At 45.4% G+C, this 20,480-nt stretch overlaps 1 long non-coding RNA gene across 1 annotated transcript; it reads left to right on the plus strand.

Moving 5' to 3' along the window:
- The first annotated feature begins 13,503 nt into the window (after positions 1 to 13,503).
- LOC121820932 (uncharacterized) lies at positions 13,504 to 19,483 on the plus strand. The gene is made up of 3 exons (XR_006061568.2): positions 13,504 to 13,604; positions 13,735 to 13,892; positions 19,124 to 19,483. It is a non-coding gene; the product is annotated as an uncharacterized LOC121820932 (long non-coding RNA).
- The last annotated feature ends 997 nt before the right edge of the window (positions 19,484 to 20,480 follow it).

Below are 20,480 nucleotides of genomic sequence, written 5' to 3' on the forward strand. Positions count from 1 at the left end.
CTCACAGCATAGTTATTGTCATGTCTGTCTTCTAGAAGTGGAGCCTGAAGCTCTTCTGGAGGGGGCAATGGACTCTAGATGGTACTTACTGATGTGGGAGAAGCATTGTGAGAGGTCAGGAAGGGTGGGCCTCAACCCAGACCTGGCTGCCTCTCCAATGCCCAGTCATGCCACGGAGCAGCAAAGACAGTGTGAGGGAATTGAGGAGCTCCCATGGAAAATGAGCTGCTGGCAAGCCACACGGGTCCCTCTGTCCCTGTAGCGAGAGGACAGCCATATCAGATGCAAAATGCCCAAGCTCTAGATACTCCTTCATTCACTTCCTGGCTAAGGAGGCTTGTATGATAGCAGCTGCTCTGGCAGTGCCCTGGCTACTCATGATTGACATTTCCCAGTCAAAAGTGTCCGCTAAGATCCAGTTTAATGATGTTAAAATATACACATATACATATATAAAAGGAGTTCAAACCATTACACTACAACAGGGTGACGACTCCTTTCCCAGATTCCACAGGCTATCAGATTAAAAAGCCTAATGCAGTTGTTGGTTGGTGGGGGTCCCATAGATTCCCCAAACATCGTAGACTATTGTCACGTCTCTTGGTTGCCTTCCAGAACTTCATGGTAAGGTCCAGTTGCTGAAGATACACCAGTCAGAGGATATGGAGAAATCAAGCTTGCACTGACCTAGAAGCTTCAGCCCTACCAGTTAGCTTTCATAAAGCTGGAAGGAAGACTCCATGCGTGTGTTCAGGGGAGAAAAAACATCAACAGTTTTAGCCACCTGTGGATCCTTGGAGCTACAATAACATCCGAGACTGACGAGATATGCCCACTCGTGTAACAGTGGTACAAATGTTATGAAAGTAACCCACGACTATTTTTTTTAAATTGGATTTAAGATATGTTCCAGAAGACGGAACACATGCCTGGGACTGTTAAATGGGCCCAAATCCCAGGGATACTCAAGTCATGGCTGAGAGGGAACCTAATACTCTTATCCTCAATGGACATAGGAATAAATTGTCCCTTCAGTAGACCCACGACTAGTCAATGTGCAGAGAATAAGCCACTGTGGTGTGCTCAGCTCTCAATAGGACATCTGTGTCACTCGCCACCTGGCAAGGCTCACGGGCCAGAGGCAGAGGACATCTGCTGCAAAACAGTATTGGCTGGGCATGACAGAGCCGCTGCACACAGGAACTCACAGTGGCTGTGACTCCATGCTTATGATTATGCAAGATCAAACCAGTTAAAAACCCAGTGTGAAAAGGGGAAGGGATCTTGAGGTCTCACCCCTGGCTGAGGAGCTGTTGGCAATTGATGGCTATTGGCCCAGTGAGGGTTGGTTTTCTTCAGGAATGGGTTCCAGGAAAGACTGTACATGCTCTATTGGATGATCCTATACCCATGTCCGTACAGGCAGCACTAAGTAGACTCAGTGGGTTTAAAAACAAAGCATATGCATTTGGGAGGGAAAAGAGGTGGTGAAGATGGGGAGAAACTGGAGGGGAGGGGTTGGGGGGGTGGGTTTGATTAAAACACATTATATGCATGTGAAGTGGTTACTTTTATTGTTCTATGATTGAATAAAACTTGAGTCAGATATTGGGGTATAAATCTGGTAGCTCCACAGAGCAATGGAGAGATGATCAGCTGACCCTGCCTCTCCACCTTCCCAGATAGAAAAAGCCTGCAAATCTTTCTAAGCCCCTCCCTACTCCTTCCCATGTCTCTCTACCCTAATCTGGGTCTGCCCAAAACTCTATGGTTACTTCTGGCCTGCTGAATGCTTACTCTTCCCTCTGATTCAAGGTTTAATTTTATTGTCAGTCTTGGGAGTGTCAGAGTACGATCAAAATACCCCACAACAGGCATGTATGGATTTCTCAAATAACAAAAAATAATTAAAAGCAAAACAAACAAAAACAAACCCCAGAAACAGCAGCTGGCACATCTGCAGCCCTATGTTAGAAGTTCTGTTCTCTGTGTTGTTTAGTTCTCAGAAGAGCACATGCCAGGCATTCCCCTGGGTCCCGGAAACCCGTATAGAGACTAGCATTTTAGGACAGGAAGCTGTAGTGTAAGTGGTGGAGATGAAGACATCCCAGTGAGAGTGTGGGGAAAGGAGACAGGTGAATCAAGAGTGGGCCTGTGCTTCTGGAAGACTCGGGATCAGAGCAGACCATGTGCCTCAGAGTTACTTTGCCCCAGAGATTGTGGAGGGCTGGGACACTTATATACCCCATCTTATTAGGCACCGGTTCAACATCTCTTTTCCCTCATTTTTCCTTGGAACTTCCCACCAGGGTGCCATAGGTAGAGTGAACTGGATGGGAGTCTGAGTTCAGACCTCCAGAACCACATTGGCAACACCCAAAGAGATTCATGTATTGTCCAAGAGATGTGCTCCTATTCTTGTACCTACCCTAGAGAATGGAGGCTTCTAGAAGCTAAGTGGCTTGCCCAGGGTCACTTGGTCAAAAAGTGGTGGTGTGGATTGAACTATGTCCCCTCCTCCCTATAATTTATACTTTGAAGACTTCAAAATGTCTTTGGATCCTCTTTGGAAATTGGGTCATGGCAGTTATAATTAGTTAAGTCAAGGCCATGGAGGCCAGGTTGAACGCAGGGTGTCTGTTGTCCTTAGGAAAAGAGAAGATTTGGTTCACTACCACAGTGAGAGGGCCACAGGGGATGGAGTCAGAGTCATTCATCCATGTGAAGAGATCCAGAAGCAGGTCAGCAGACCCCCAGAAGCTCGCAGAGAGGCACAGACCAGCTGCTTCCCCACAGCCTTCAGAAGGAGCCAGCCCTTCCGGACCCTTGACCATGGACTTCCTGCCGCCATGGCTGTGGGGCTACATACTGCTGCCTTTGGAGTTGCCTCGTTTACAGATTTTATCACAGAGGCCCCAGCAACCTAACTCATGTGGCAACTGTTGTTTGTTGACCATGGTTTCCAGCTCCAATCCAGATGAACAGTGTGGGGGGGAGGGAGGAGCTGGATGCTGGCAAGCAAGGTCAGGAAGTCAGGACCAGTCTCACTTCCATCTTGCGGTCTCCTCCCACTTCTTCAGCCTCTGACCATCACTGGGCATTCAGTGTGTTCTGTGAGCAATGTGATGGGCTGAACATTTCACACCCGTTTTTCTACTTCATCCCACATGGTCTGACTGGAAGGTCCAGCTGATATTTGCTTTAGAGAAAAGGTGACTTTAGATTTCTAGAGGCAGACTAATCTGTCCAAGGACGCAGCATGGATGTGAACTCAGGCTTTCTGACTCATGCGATGCTGGCTCCCCCAGACTGACTCATGTCCTCTGAACGGACTCTCTGTTCTAGAGATCTTTAGGATAAGTCAAGATATTGCAGGGGATGTTAAGATCAACCACATGAGTCTATTTAATCGGTAATAGGGATTTATTAAGATACAAACTGAGGAAATACACTCACGAATACAGAACCGAATAAACAGCTGAAGTTGTCCTCTGTTCTGACTGGGAGTGAATCCACCTGGCATTCCGATCACACCAGGAAGCAGGAAGCAGGAAGCAGGAAGCAGGAAGCAGGAAGCAGGAAGCAGGGACCTCGTGACTCTTCTCCCTTTCCTTTTAAGAGGTCATGGATGACAAGAAGCACTGCCTTCTTCGGGCCCTGTAGCCCAAGGTCATGGGCGGAGCAAATACCACTGCAAAGGGAGATCTGAGGTATTTCTAGAAGCTAAGAAATATTATGTGTCATCAGAACACTGAGTTCTAAGTTAATTTTTCGAATAGAGTCTTTGATTTAAGGCACTCACGTGTGTTCCTTCCCTATCTCTGCAAGGTGATGTGGGGAGTCTTTTCCCTGCTCCTGTCCCAAACCTGTCCTAGGATGCTTGCAGTGTTGTGTGGGAGTAGCCACAAGGACATCATCATTCCTCGGGGCCGCACATGTCCCCACCCCCTCTCACCCCACTCCTCGTCAATACCGCAAAGGATCTGGTTCCACGACTTTGTCAATCTTCACAGCCAGAAAAAATGTTCCACCATGTGTCTTTTGTTCTTGCTCTGAGGCAGCTGTAGAGTTATAATTTACTGGCACATAGAGAGGAGTGGATTTTTTTTTTTTCATTGCAATCCCATTTCCCCTCTCCTTTGGGATTCTTGGGAAAACCTGATTAAAATGTCAGCCAGAAGAATGGCTGGTGATTTTTTAAAAGGACTGATTAAACCAGGATGACCCGTTGTACCAACAGGAGAAGCAAACCCCCGGGGAATCTGAGTTTGTAACTTCCCTGTTATTGAAGTATATCAGAAAAAGTAAGAAAGAGAGAAGCAGCTTGGGTGGAGAGTAGAGATGCTCTTTAAATAGTTTTGATTAAAAAACGACAGCAACCAGTGGCATCAACCAGTGGCATTTGAGTGGTTTCTCTCTCCAGCTCTCCACTAAGTCTTTATTTTATCATCTCTAGTATCTAAACCCTTCAAGGTACACAGGATTGCTATGCTACCCACACGAGGTGTATGCGTCTGTTTTCTGTTGCCAATAACACAATACTCAAGACTTGGCCAACAATAAAGGAAGGGGGTTTAGTTAGATTCATGGTTCTGGAGGTACCAAGGTCAAACATCTGCCTCCTGCCTGCCTGCTGACAGAGTCCCAAGGCCATGCAGGCCATCACCGGAGGGAGAGAGTTGGGGAGGCTGAGACTCGGAAACTGAGGAATTCACTTAAGCCACATCCAAACTGCAGCCTGAGGTGTGCCTTAGCCTAGGCCTCTCTCCTGGGCCTGCAGGTCCCACTCAGAGGAATCTAAGGTCCGTGACAGAAGAAGCCTGGCAGCCAGCTCCAAGATAGAATCTACTGGATTCCTTTGGCTGGGATTTGAACACTTGTGCTTCTTGCTTTTCAAGGATTGGCTCTTTTTCTTCTAATCTGTACCCACTTCCAAAATTCCTTCTTCATTGTGGCCTTCTGGACATTTCTCTTTGAAGAAAAGCTGCTCACAGATCCCTGCAGAGAATCTTGTTTCTCCGTGGAAAAGCGGGCATTTGCTGTAGCATTTTAATCTTGCGTTTTCTGAGAATCGTTTTCGAAGTGTTGAGTGGTGTGGGAGACAGACCTCAGAGAGGGACCAAAAATCGGGGCCAGTTGGACTCCCACCAGGTTCTCTGTGGCGCCCTCTGCACTCTGTGGGTGGGGCGCAGGAGGGGAGACCGCTGGCCAGACAGCCTACTGACTTTGGGCAAGCTTGTGTGGGCACGGAGTCTGTCTCATTTTCTCCCCCTCCTTGCTCCCTACCTCCTCCCTTCTCTGTGCCAATCAAGATTCCACGCAGGTTAAAAAGCACACGGTCTTTTCTTTAAATACCACATCTACTGTGCTTTTATGACACCAAGCGACCTATTCTGCTACCCTCTATTTTGCTCCTCCCCCCAATCTCTGGCACGGATTTCCACGTGAGGCAGCAGAGGGTCTCAGTGTGTTGCTGAACGTGACCAAAGGGCATCATTACTGTGCTGCCTTCCTATCATAAGGCATGTGTTCTGGAGAATGGAGAGCAGTTTCACTGTTGGGAACGAAGCACACGCAGGCATCTTGAAAGAGGAGACCTTGGAAGAACAATGGCCTTAGAGAGCAACCATTGAGCCCAGTGTTAGGGGATTCCCTTTACGAGTTCCTCCCTTCTCCTCTCTGCCCGTTTCCCCAGACCAGCGGGACACCTGCCACGCAAATGCTAAATGCACACCTACTTTTTTTTGTGCCTACTTTCTGCCACTTTCCAGAAACGGACCAGACTGGTGATCAGGGGACCGTGAGTGATCATGGACAAACCTCAGACTGAAAGCTCCTGGTTTAGAAAGAGTGATTTCTATCAAAGTCCTGGGAGGAAGCTCTCATCGTCTTGAGTGGAAGTGGCATCATTGAATGTCCCTACCTTCCATGCGCTCTCTGGAGGGCCAGAGACAGGGTCATCGCCTCAGACCTCTGCTCCACGTGGTTCCTCTTGGCTGCTCCCACAGCCAAGAGCCCCCTTCTCAGCCGTTCCCCACGGCAGCCCACCCTTAACGATTGTAAACATTCATTCTCTGTCCTTGGTTCCAGCAATTTTCTCATCACTGTAAGAAACAAAAACAAACAAAACTCCCCTGAACCCTTCGTCAGCGGTTTCTTCCCTGGTACCTCTAATCGCCATGGCCCTGGAACACTGATCCTTCCACACATGGATTCCGGACTTCTTACCACATGCAAATCAAGAGACTCTCCAGAAGTCATGGCCATCAGTCATTCTCTTCCTCTTCATCATCAGTTTTCCCATGTTTTTGTTTTAAAATCTATCCCAGAGGGAAGAGTTCAACTAATTTTAAGCAGACTTTTTAATGCAAAACACACACACACACACACACACACACACACACACACACACACACGAGCAAAGGGCAAGAATTAAAATTACATGAGATGATGAATTCTTTCCAGACGATACAGTTATTTGATAGCACTAGCTTGTCCTGCAATTTCTCATTTGCAATTATATATGTGATGCTTCTTCTTCTTCTTCTTTTTTTTTTTAATGGTTTTGTATTCAGGAGATAATGTTCCATATTGAGTGGTGTTTTTTTTTTTTTTTTTTTTTTGTTTGTTTGTTTGTTTTTTGAGACAGGGTTTCTCTTTGTAGCTTTGTGCCTTTCCTGAAACTCACTTGGTAGTCCAGGCTGGCCTTGAACTCACAGAGATCCTTTTGCCTCTGTTTCCCCAGTGCAGGGATTAAAGGCGTGTGCCACCACTGGCCGGCCGAGTGGTGGGATTTTAAAGGACTTACACTGGATATGAAAATCAAACGAAAGTGTTTTTCCCAAACCCTAACTAACAGTGTCCCAATTCAGTATGCCCGTGAGACTGGCCCTGTGATCCTGGTTTCTTAGCTAGCCTTCCTGGGCTAGATTCTAGAGTCTCAGCCTTTTGGTTAGCAGCCTTGTAGTGAGCTTCAGAACTCTGGCAGGGTTGGTGGGAGGCCGGCCTAATGTCTTGTCTAGTCAAGTATTCAGTCTTGATGCTACTCTCCAGTATCTCTACTGAAAAGGTCAGCCCACCTCTGCCTGGATACTTAAGGCACACAGAGCTCACTACCCCCTCAGGTATTTCATTTGTAGACAACTCTGTAGGAAGCCTTTTATGCTGAACAAAAAGGAATTCAAATATTAGTTGTGTGTGTGTGTGTGTGTGTGTGTGTGTGTGTGATATGTGTATGTGTTTATGCGTGTGAATGTACACCCAGGGAGGTTTGTGTATAATGCCCATGTGTTTGCAGGTTCATGGGCATGTATGTGGAGGTCAGAGGATCAATTTTGAGTGTGATTCTTTAGTAGCTGTCCATTTTATTTTAAAGACGGGGTCTCTCACTGGACCCCAGGGATCACCAATTAGGCTGGGCTGGCTGGCTAGCAAGCCTTAGGGATGCTCCTGTCTCTTCCTCCACAGTGCTGGGATTATGAGTGTGTCACCATGCTCAGCTTTTTATGTGGTTGATGGGGATCAATTTGAAGTCCTCCTGCTTGGATTGGCAAGTGCTTTAATGACTGAATTATTTCCCAGATCCTCAAATCCCTTTGTTGAACATTTACTACTTTTTGGTTGTTGTTTGTTTAAGACAAGGTTTCCCCCCCCCCCCTGTGTAGCCCTGGCTGCCCTAGAGCTCACTGTGTAGACCAGACTGACGATGTACACCATGTTCCCGTATTGTTTGGGTTCTGGAGAGACAGCAGTAAGCACAATAGACAGAAATCCTTGTGCTCTTGAAGTGTGCTTCCAACAGAACAGAGAAGGAGGACAGAGGCAAGTGAAATGAAGAGAACAAAAAGGATGAGGCAGAAAGAAAGAGGATGTCAAGGACACGCCCTCGAAACTTCAGCTGGTGTGATGAGGAAGTCCTCCTTGGCAGACAGTTCTCCAGCGGAGTATCTGATGGAAGAACGTTCCACCAACAGACACAGTGAATGTGAATTCTCCAAGTCAGCAGTGGGCTAAGTGTGCTCAGGGGCAGGGAAGGCGCTACTTGTGTTCAGAGGGCAGGGTGTGTGTGTGTGTGTGTGTGTGTGTGTGTGTGTGTGTGTGTGTGTGTGTGTAGGACACGAGGTCAGACAGGGAATGGGATCGGGGCACGTGGAAACACGTGGCATGGCATTTCCTCTGAGAAAAACGAGGCAGCCCCAGAGCACACTAAGCTGGCGACATTAAAAAGATTTCCTGTGCAGATGCACTTCATAGGAAAACAAAGGGACTCACTCCCAAGTGCTTTTAGGAGGCTGCTCTGGTGCGAGGCAGAGCTGGTGTGTGGGTGTGTGAGGCGAGTGGTGTGCGTTGGCTCTAACGGTGCTCTTCAGGTTTCTCGGGCGGTCGTGGTGTCCCTCTCTAGGTCTGTCTGACACACGAGGCCCTTTTCCAATACACGGGCTGAGCACACACACGACAAGCTCCGCTTCCCTCCCACTCCCCACCTTTCCTCTTCCACAGGCAGTCATTCCAACGCGGGAGGCGTATTTTTCCATTTTATGAGTTCTTATAAAACAGGTCTATTTTGTCATAGATTTCTTTAAACAAATGGTCTGCTTCAGACCACATTCTGTGTCTTCACATACTTAAAAAAATGTGTCTGTGTTGCTGAATGTACAGTTACCCGCTGCTTCTAGCCATCTGACTCTTACCAAGGAGACCACTGAACCAAGCAAGGAGCAGGCTAGCATGCGCTTTCTTCAATGCTTCTCATCAGTCCAAAGCTGCCCCTTCTTTCCAACTGTCCCCAGGTGGGATGGCTGCCCTCCTCCTCCTGACCACTGCCTCCCGCTCTCCCTTGACTCTCACCCCAATTCTGCACACACTTCATGCCTGGATACCAGGGTCAGTAGCTAAGTGGGTGCAGGGACTCAGGTACAGAAGAAGTAACGCCACAGACAGAGTGAGACCCTGGACCCCAAGTGGGCCTTTGCCTGCATTTACATGACTTGGCCGCAGTGGAGAAGAACTTAGGCTTGTGGTTGAGATAAATTTAGGTTTGTCTTTTAGTTTTCCTTCTTTCCAGCTGTGTGACTTTGGGCAAGTCAGTCATCCCTCGGAACTGCAATTTCTCCATCTGTAAAATGGGGATAATCACATTGCTGATTTTTGTTATATTGAGTGTAAACCTTTGGCTTAGAGTCCAACACAAAACTGGGCCATTCATAAGATTTAAAAATATATATTCATAGCCGGGCGGTGGTGGCGCACGCCTTTAATCCCAGCACTTGGGAGGCAGAGTCAGGCGGATCTCTGTGAGTTCGAGGCCAGCCTGGGCTACCAAGTGAGTCCCAGGAAAGGCGCAAAGCTACACAGAGAAACCCTGTCTCGAAAAACCAAATATATATATATATATATATATATATATATATATATATATATATATATATATATTCATGTAGAATGGAATTGATGTTGGGTTTGGTAGAGTATAATTATTATCCCAGTACGTGAGAGTCTAAGGGAAGAGGCTCTCTAATTTGAGGCCAGTCTGGGCTACTTAATGAAACACAATCTCAGAACACCAATCCAATCAACCCTCTTAGCAAGTGTGTCCATTCATTTATCTGTGGGCTGTGTGTGGCCAAGAATAGTTATGAATGTGGCCCAACACAAAAATCATAAGCTTACTTAACAACATTGAAATTTTTTGATGTGTTTTTTTTTGGGGAGGTATCTTGATTGTATAGTTCTTGAATATGACCCTTGTAGTAGACAAAATGTGTCAAATGTGTCAAAATGTTGGCTATGCCTGCTTCTCACAAAAATGAATTAAAAGATTTTCATTTGTGTTGAAAAAAATAGGTGTTAAAAAGGTTCTTTTTTGTAGCAATTTTCTCTAGCACACCTATGCTGTGTTTTAAATGATAAAAGTTGGGTTTCACTCTTCTTTTTCTATTGCTGTGGAGAAACACCATGACCAAAGCAACTTGTAAGAGAAAGCATTTACTTTGAGGTTCTTGGTTCTGGTGTGTGGGGGGGAGCAGAGTCCATGAATAACATGGTGAGGAGCATGGCATCAAGTAGGCAAGCAGGCAGGCATGGAGCTGGAGCCATAGCTGAGAGCTTACATACCGAGACTACAGTCATGAGGGAGAGAGAGGGGGGGGGGGAGGGAGGGAGGGAGGGAGGGAGGGAGGGAGGACAGGGGGACCAACTAGAATGTCTTGGGTTTTGAAACCTCAAAGCCCACCCCCAGTGGTATGCGTCCTCCAACAGGACCACACCTCCTAATTTTTCCCAAACAATACCACCAACTAGGGACCAAGCATTCAAATATATCAGTCTGTGGGGGCCATTCTCAACCAGACCACCACAGTGTCTATAGTGTTTTTCAGTAGTTTGCTTTATAGTCTTGGTTTACACGTAAACTGACAGGAAGGACGGCCGCTTGTGTGATGAGGGAGTGTGTGCATGGGACGCTTCCTGCCTGTGCCAGCACTGTGTGGGATCTCTCCTCACTTCTCTCCTCTTCTCTGTCTCCCTTCCCACTGGGCTATCTGTTTTTTTTTTTTAAACAGTTTTGGGGATAATGCTGTATTCTAAGAAGCAGTGCAGTCTAGTTTTCCAGCGACAACTCATAATAAACAAAAACCCCGGGACTTTAAGAGACCCTCTGAGTGAAGGCGTTAAACGCTCCCACTTTCACACACAACTGGATTTAGGTTCCAGTTCTGAGAAGGGCAAACGGGTGTCTTTTCCAACAAAGGGTCATTTATCTACAAGGCCCTTACATGCAGTTTTGAGGGCGAGAATGAACACAGAGGGTCTAAGTCAGCCTCACAGTGTCTCAAGGTCAAACCCAGCAGCCCGCTTCTGAGTCATGTGCAAGCTTGTGCCGATGTGTCCAAAACGATAAGACTAGGCCTCAGCCAATTAGAAATATACTAATGTAACTGCTGCTTGCTTAACCAATTGTGTAGCTGACCCTGAAACACCCCTTAGCCGTGCTTAAAAGGAGACTGAACGTCCCTCTCAGGGTTGTTAACATTTGCACTGGTGAACGGCTCCACATGCAGGCTGGTATTATAAACATTCTTTGTTCTTACAGGCGATTAGAGTCTGGGGTCTTCCTTCAGTGTTTCCTCAGACTCTACACGAGTTAAGTGTCATAGAGATCACAGACTTGAAGGGAAACTCAGAGGTCACCAGCATCTTCTCCTCTCTGTAGGTGAGGACTCTGAGGTCACAGAGGTGAGCACCTTGGCCAAGGCCACTCATCTCATTAGTGGGACCACAGCAGGGGTTGAGATTTCTTAGTCATTGTTCTTTCTTCAGCTCAGACTATAGTAAGGTCTGGATTATTTATTTTTCCTTAGAGATTGAGAGAGTTGAATTGGAGTCTTTCCCCAGTAAGGGACTCTTTCCTTAACACAGCCCGGTTCCCAAGCTCAGGCCTAGCACGATTCCATAACTTTCCAGGTCAGGACAAAACGGAAAACATACAGGGAAAGGCACACCTTTCCCCACCTCGTCTTGCCCCAACTCTTTATCTCCACCCCTACCCCAGTCAGTCCCCACACACACAGAATGTGAGCGTCAAGAGACCCAGAAAGGCCAGAGTGTTTACCTCTTTCATTCCCTGATAGACGACAGGTGCCTGGCACAAAAGAGAAACCAGGTGAGTCCTTGCCAAGAGGTAAATCCCTGGACCGAAGGCCTCCTATCCACCAGGCACTCTTCTTTGACCCCAGAGCTTAAACTCGGAAGTAAATTAATATTTCAGTTCCTCCTGCCTGTTCCTGGAAGACTCAGAGGGACTGTTTAGACTGAAGGGCCGTTTGCTGCTGCCTGGATCCCTTACATCCCGCTAAGCCTCACTACTCTGGCTCTACGTATGAACGCATACGTAGACGTACGCACACTGGGCAGTGTAGAGTGATTTTTGTAGCACCTAAATATTCATTTGTTTCTCTAACATATATTTTATCCAGATTTGTGTGGCACCTAAAATCCCCACCATGGAAATGATTTCCTGAGTTAAGGAATATCTATCGTAGCCCGACTCTAAATGATCAGTCTTTCACTTAGGGACACTAAACATTAGCTGTTAGGAGCACCACTGCTTTTACCCAAATTCATTCCTTAGATCTGTGACAGAAAATAGAAACAGGAAATGGACACATTCCATCGAGGAAGGAGAGACAAGAAAGGGCTGAGAATGTTCTAGAACAAGAAGGTATTAGAACATTTCGGTACAAAGTGTGATCTGGAAACGTGTGTGTGTGTGTGTGTGTGTGTGTGTGTGTGTGAGAGAGAGAGAGAGAGAGAGAGAGAGAGAGAGAGAGAGAGAGAGAGAGAGAGCATGTTGTATCAAACCTTTCCCAAAGAAAGCTGCATATTGATTTCTGTTCTAGTTGCATATTCTTTGTTTCATCACTATCCACAGCAAGCCCACGGAGCTGCTGATGTAGAAAGTGGGATACTATTGAGGCAGAAGGGGAGCTGCATAGCACTGATCTAGAAAGTGGGATACTATTGAGGCAGGAGATCTTTGGGAGACACTGGGAGGAGACCCCTGAACTTACCACAGCAACATGACCATTGTTCTTTGAAAATGGGTATGAAGGTTAAAGTCAAATATACCTACTTAAAGTGATGTCTAAGGACAGGGCTTAAGTTTTAAATTTTATTACTTTCAATCTATTTAATTTTTCTGCTCACATAACACCTTGGACTGAGGTATTCTATACCTCTGCAGTACCATGGGAGAACAGAGTCTAATCTAAATGAGTTCAAATCCCTGCTTCTGCCCTGATAAGCTTGGGGGATCTTGGGCAAATAATTTTTCTCTTCCTTCATTTGTAGAAATTTAAACGTTAGAAGATACTGTACACATTTTATTATAGCAATTAGGTGTGGCATCATCTCAGAAAGCAGAGTTCCAGGTACAGGGATGTTTTTTAAATAAATGGATCCTGTGACACTTTAAACACATTGTCTCACACGTTCCTCTCAGCACAGATGTGAGGCAGCCCTCTCTGGTTTTGTGAGTGAGCATCACACTACACACCTGTGATCCCAGCACTTGGGAAGTGTGTGTGTGTGTGTGTGTGTGTGTGTGTGTGTGTGTGTGTGTGTGTGGTGTGAGGGGTTCAAGGCCTTGGTTACAAAGCTGAAGGACATGAGTTGCTATTTCAAAAGATTAAAAAAAAAAACAAAGACAGGAAAAAACAACAAACAGACAGACAAAACCCAAAACAACGCCCCAGATAAACACCCGCCCTCAGCAAAATCAAAACAAAACCCAAAGCCTAACAACAGTTGAATGTTTGGTCTAAAGTTGGAGCTGGCGTCATGGTGACTCACAGTTCAAAAGAGCTGCTTAGAAGTGGCCCCCACAATTTTCCTAAAGGCTTTTTTTTTGTTCTCTCTGGTACTAATGAGTTAGCTGCGTAGGCAGCGGCTTGATAAGGGGAAAATGAACTGAATCATTAAGCTTTCTTTATCGTCTCCTCTTTACAGACCACAAAACTGAGTGGAGAAATTTCCACCAAAAACTTTAATATGGAAAAAAGAGGAAAGAAATGAAAACATCAGGATCCCCCCCACAAAGCTCTGCAAAGGTCAATGGGATTAATATACCCTTTGAACATGGTTATTTAGCTGAGATAAAGGGAGCAACATGGGGGAAACGTCAGAGACCACTTGTATAATAGCAACTTAATGTATCTGCCCTTTTCTCTTCTTTTGTAGTGAATGTGCGGTTGCACGAGGCAAGCTGGTTCATGGAACCACCCCGAAGAGGTGTTCTGGAAATCGGTTGATTATCTCCAAATGTTATTTTTCATTCTCGGATTCATCAAAACCATCGACTCAAGGTGCCTTGCGAAGAATGAGCAGATAATGGACAGGTAAAATTGATGGATTAGAAACAGAGAGAAAAATGTGTGCTTTTGGGGACATCTGCAACTGCCTTTCATATTCTGTGTAATTTAAACAAACTACTTCTAACTTACTTTATAGGTCAAACTTAATTTTTAACCTCCCGTGAAATGAAAATTAACCTTGAGGCAAATTCGTAGAATTTCCCAAGTAGAAATTAGAGCCCCAGCAGACACTAATAAGTGTTTCCAGGAGGAAAAAAAAAAGATTGCATATGTAGTTAAAAAGTTTGGACATCACTGGGGTTGGCAGAACGTCATACTTTTCAGGCACTCTGATGTGTTGATGTTGACTGTGGGCCACCTGGAATGCTGCAGACAGTGAGAAATCACTTGATTCTCTAAAAATCCTCCTCCACCTGGACACTTTCTAATGTCTTACTGGGACAGTGTTCTCTGGAGTACGCTTTCGGAAATGGCGATCTCCTATAACACTGTTTTCTTTTATAGTTTGGAGAATAAAATTTCACAGAGTTTATGTACCTCATGGCATATTAACTTTGTATCTGCCTATGAGGTGTGACCGCAGAGGGATCTAAATTGTCACTGCATGAGCCTGGAAACACTGCATGGAGGTGAGCTTGGTCTTTCACAGAAGGGCCTGTGAGTGCACACGCAGTGTCTTGGAGATGACGGCATCATTCACAAGAGTTTCCAGGTTTCTCTTGGGTATGGCTTCCTTCGGGTTTCCAGATAGCCAAACGTCACAGCCAGCCAGGGACTGCAGAGAGACAACTGAGAAGGAACAGTGGATGAAGGCACCTGAGACACTTTGGTTGCCATCTGCTCATTACTGTGACGAAACTCTCACAGCCCAGCCTCTTCATCTCTGAGTTGGTCATTAGAGTAGCTACTTTTGGGTGGCTGGGTGTGGTGTTTGTGCTTGTAATCTCAACACTGGAGTGGCTGGGATAGGAGGGTTATGAGTTCAAAGCCAGTCTGGGCTGTTATAGAGTGAGGCCCTGTCTCTGTCCCCACCTCGACCCCAGTAGCAAGCAGTCTTCTCGTCACTATTTGCATTAAAGGAGATGAAGAGTGTGGCTATGCTTTATAAAACTGAGGTTAACCGTGCAGTTTCCATACATTAGCTTGCTTTGAGGAAATTACTTTATTCTCTTTCCCGTTAGAGAGGGAATGGACTATAGTTTGGATTTAGGTGTCACCCAAAGACTCACATGTTTCGGGTTTGATCCTCAGTCTTGGTACTACTGGAGGTGGTAGAAACTTTGAGGTGTGAGGCTCAGAGGGGAGGTCTTTGGGTTATTGGAGTCATGCTCTTGAAGAGGATTACTGCATAATAAACAGGACCCTGAATATCTCTTGGAAAAAAGTCATGCTTTCTATCTCAATCCCCGTGTGTCAGGAGTCTGCACTTGGCTTAGTTAGGTTGTCTTTAGGGTCTGAGTCTCATCAGAACAGTTAGAGCTCCTGCAGTCGTCAGGAACACTGTTCCATCCACTATAGAGAAGGCTGACTGCGGGCTTGATTTTCTCAGGCATGGCCTGTGAGTTGTAGGCTTGCCTTTATCTCCTTGCTATTCAGTCTTCCCAGGGTGACTTGCTTGCTTCCTCAAAGCCAACAAGGACAAGAGCTGAGCAGAAAGATGCTTGATTTTGTGACTTGATCATGTACATGTAATATTCTCTAGCCAGGAGCAAGCTCCAGACCCATCCTTCCCCCGAGTCAAGGGAAGGATGTCACATGAGGATATTGGTACCATGGAGTGGAGGTCATGAGGAACACCTTAGCTTTTGCTTGGTATATTTTGACCTGCCAAGAACCAGCCCACCTTAAAAAGATCAAGGATTTGGCAGGATTTGTTCCTGAAACCAATCTTAAAAGATGATTTTTTCCCCATTTTTTTTTTCAGGATAAGTGGACCCACTTTTTGGGATTGGTACCTGGTTTCAACCAGCATTTACATCTTTTCATGCTGACATTGAAGATAGCTACATGATTTCATCATTGAATTTCATCTATTCCAAAATGAGGAGAGTGTTTGCATGACCTCTCATTATCTAGAGAGATCTAAAAAGATAAGCCCGCCTTTATCTGACTCTCCTTGACTTTGTGTAGTCAGGCTTCTGAATTTACCACACAATAGAAGGGGCTTTCACTTCTCTTTGGCTGTGTACGCCTATGGGAGCTGTGTTAAGATGTTCCAATGGCTTTTATTAAAATCGAATACAATAGTCGGCATTTGGTATTGAACCTCACGAAATGGAAGGAGTGAGGTATAGTGCTGTGTCATGCTCATCTGCAAGGCAATCACCTTGAGGAGAGTGACACACGTCTCAAGGCATCACAAAGAAACCCAACTTAGTAAGTAAATTCCCTGAAGCCTAAGGCCGTCATAACTTTGGAGTTTAAGGATGCTGTAACATCAGCGAACCACGGGGTATAAAAATCTCTTAATTTTTGAAGATACACTTTCAGTTGTACTTTAACTAGGGAATAGGAAGGAGAGTATAACCAGCCACATGAAAAATGAAACTGAGCTGGAAGGGTCTTGCTTAGTTTCTACTCCATAGAAACTGCAGTGAGCCCATAATAAATACATTTAGATGCTGAGATGGCTCCCCGGAAGAGAAGCCTCTGTGAAGATTTTTCAGAACTCTGATTCATTCCCCAGGATTTGCAGTCGTGTTATTGATTCATTACTTTCAGTTCATTTGAAGCATTATTCATCTATGACTTTGGCTTGTGGTTTGAGTTCTACTGAGAATAAAATCAGCAGAACATTTTTTCCCCCTTGAACTCCAGGTTTTTTTTTTTTTTTTTTTTTTTTAGGATGTCTGTGGTAGCACTAACAGAACCTGGAGGGTTTTTGTCATGAGAAAGGTTAGGTTTGTGTGTATTGAAATCTGATCCACTCATCATTGAAAGTTGGGTTATCATAGGAGAAGGTGTAGGCTGTTTAAGTAACTATGTAAGCGAATCTGAGGTTTCTTATAAATATTACTGTTTGGAGAGATTTAATATCTTAGGCTTATACTTTAGAAAATGTCACATTTCTAGAATAAATCAACCCAAGACCTCCCAAAGAGAAAAACTTTAACATTACCTCTAATGGCAGATTGATGAACACAAGAGCTAGCTCACCATCATCTTAGATTTTCAGTCCTGTGTCTGCCCTTACCTGATCTGTGCCCTTGAGAAGTTCACTTAACCCCAGACTCAAGCATTATAGAAAGCGCTTTTGAGATTTCCAATCCCATAACTTCTAAGGAGAAAGAAAGGTGGCAACCTTTTACAAATAAAGTGTCAAACTTCTAACCTCTGATCTCCTGGTATTTTCAAGGGATATTTGAGGTCACTTTGTGTTGACTCCTGTGAGCCGGGGTGAGAGCGGAAGTACAGGAATGATACAAAGATGAATAGCAAGTCCTGAAGGGTCAGAGGGAATGTGTTATTGATAAATTCAGCTATCTTTATTGAGTATCTTCAAGTGCAGGGATCACTGCCCGGTATTAGAAGAGGTGTAAAGAGAATTGAGACATAGTCCTCTGTTTTAGAAAGGCTCATAGGACAGGAGGAAAGTAAGACTTGATAAAAAAAAAAAAAAAAGCCTGAGAAAACTAACTGCCGGCAAGGCATGGGGTGATTATTACTATTGGAAAGGTTTAAAAGAGGTGTTATTAGGGTTTACTCAGGATGATTATATGAGTTTGGAGAGGAAGGTTCCAGAAAAGAAAAGCCTTCATTAAAAGATGACACTTGACTTGAACTTTAATGGATGGAGAGGTGTTTGCTTGATGAAAATGAAGGGAAAGTAGCTTTGGGTAAAGAAAGTCAGAGACACTATGCTTGGAGATAAGAAACTGTAGCCATTTGAAATAAATTTGAATGAGGCAATGGGGGCTGGCAAGATGACTCAGTTGGTAAAGGGTTTGCCATACTGAAGTGAGGACCTGAGCTTGGACTTCCAGGATCCATGGGAAAACCTGGGCATGGTGGTGCTTGCCTATGATCATAGAGTGCTCTCCCCCAACATAAGGTGGAGAATAATTGAGGAAGACTCCCAACAGGGACCTCTAGCCTCCACAAATATGCATTGCACAGACAGACAGACAGACAGACAGACAGACAGACAGACAGAGGCATGCACGTACGGGTTGGGGTACGGTACAGGCAATGGACTTATGACTTAACAGCCACTAAGTTTTGGCAGTCCAGACAGGTTACGTGGCTGGGCATCTGGCTCACCTAGCATGCTCGTCCTCTGAGACACACTTTTCTTCACTTCGCCAATATGACGCATTTTAAGGAGACAAGGGTCATTGCAACCTGTCTAGTCTTGCACGGACCCAATGTGGTTGCATGGCCCTTATCTGTGTAGTACAATGCTTTCAAATTGCATTAGGGAATTGCTGAAAATCTTTACCATTTCATGGCAGCAAGCGCTCATATTGGCATTACTGAAAAACCCTTCTGACTTCTACATGCAGAAAACCACTCTCTGTTTAGCATACACTCTGGACATGAGAATGGCCTGGTCCTTAAACCAGAGGAAATGGGGCCATCTCCAAAGCAGACTAAATAAGTGGAGAGAGTCACCTATTTTTATTATCCTGGTGCCTATTACTTTTGCAACCTCTTTGGACTTAACTGTCCATTAAATATTTTTTCTGGAGTTATTTTTTTAACTTTATTTTGCTCTTGTTTTCATTACAGAATTCTCTGCCAGCTGCCTCTGTTATCAGAGCCCACATAAAGGCATGTGAGGAATAAGCGGCTCTTATGCAATTTCCCCCGTCCTTGTCAATTGCAGGCATAACTCTCATGAATTATTTAGACTCGTATTGTCCTGGAGTGAGCCCTGGAGTGCCTCAAGTAGTCACAAGGAAGGCTCTCGAAGTTTACCTCAGGAATCAGACTTGTGGTGAGGGAAGAGAGGTGCTGGGCGCAGCTTGAAGCCTGCGATAAAGGCTGGGCCAGAGTCCTCAAACGAGGTTCTCAGTACATTTGTGCTTGTGGGGTCAATGTTATCATTGGTGTCCAATGGTAGCTAACTTCAAAGTAATTTTTTTTAAGGTAAGGAAGAGGAAGATTTGGGAGCAAAAAACGCAACCACATGTAGCAACCACGTCATCGTCGATACCCTAGCAGGAGGCATTTAATGGGGGCTTCTGTGTCAAGGACTATATAACCTGGGGGGCGGAAATCCCACAAAAACGGTTTTTGTTTTCATTTTTTTTCAGATGAGGAAACTGAAGTGCATGGATGTTAAATTGTCCATTAACGTGGTGGAGTGTGACGGGCAGAAGCTGCCTCGCAGAATGAGGCAGAACGTGCAGCTTTGCCCTCACAGCAGGAATGGCAAGCCCAGAGTGGGTGTGATGGGGAGCTTGTGTGTGGCAGATGCTGTAGAAGTCAACCAGGTCTCATCTGTGGAAACGAAACACCTCAAAACCTCTTGTTTTTAGAGAGGGCTGGAGACTCTCATTCCCTAGCTCCCCAGAGTCCTGAAGACACTGGGTCCTTCTCTGGCTGTTGTCAACAGTAGATGGAAGCCGGAGAATCTAAGACCACGTTTTCTCCTTGCGGTAGCTGGAACCTGGGTCCGTGTCTATGAGAGAGAGCCTCCCACAGGGCTGTGCCCTTTGCCTTTCCATTGGACAATCATCCCAGTTTCAGACTCTGACCACATGTCCTCTGTTCTGCAGGCATGGAGACCAAAGCTCTTCCTGTCGTCGTTGGCACACCATTTCAGCGTATGGAGAGAGCTTTTCAGGAGGTTTACTTTCTCTTCTGGCTTTGACATTTCCTTTCCTGCTGGACCTAGAGTGTATTACACCATCTGACAGTCTCTGCTTTAGTATATGTTCAATGGGAATGGTGGACCCATGTGGCCGCTGGGATCAGCTAAGATGAAATGTATGAAACACATTGCGTGGTACTTAGTTGGTGGCTGGTCCCCAAATTTATAATAGACAAATCTCCTATATTGCTTCTCTTGTATAAACGCATATGAGTGAGCCTGGAGGGAAGGAGAAAAAGAGAGAGAGGGAGGGATGGAGGGAAGGATAGAGGGAGGGAGAGAGACAGAGACATGGATTCCAATCTAGGCTCTTGACTTTCATGTCCTTTGACTGAAACCTCAGAGACATATTTTACTTCACTGTTTGACACATATGCACAGACGCTTACAATTCAAATACAGATTTTGTGAACAAATATAGGCTTTAACTACATGCAATGTGCTGTACTCTTTACCACTCTGTCTAGTTCCTCCCGTTCCCTATGGAGTGGAGAAACCAAACTCCATATCCCCAGAGGCTTCTTCTCCCTACCCTCAACTTAATAGAGAGCTGGCTCAGGAAGTCTAAGCCATCCCATGGAAGGACAGACTCTCTCTGTCATTTCCTCAAGCAGGCACTCCCTGTACCCCTGTGTTGTAGAGACCCACGGGCCTGAGTCTTTTGCTGTGGATGCCCAGTCAAGTCAGCTCAGCGGGATGCTCAGGAGGAAGCTCCTGTATACACTGCTCCTGGTCTTCTTCTTTTTTTTCTGAGACAGGGTTTCTCTGTGTGGAGCCTGTCCTGGAACTTACTCTGT

Source organism: Peromyscus maniculatus, chromosome 10, assembly GCF_049852395.1.
Source record: "Peromyscus maniculatus bairdii isolate BWxNUB_F1_BW_parent chromosome 10, HU_Pman_BW_mat_3.1, whole genome shotgun sequence".
Taxonomy (NCBI): Eukaryota; Metazoa; Chordata; class Mammalia; order Rodentia; family Cricetidae; genus Peromyscus; species Peromyscus maniculatus.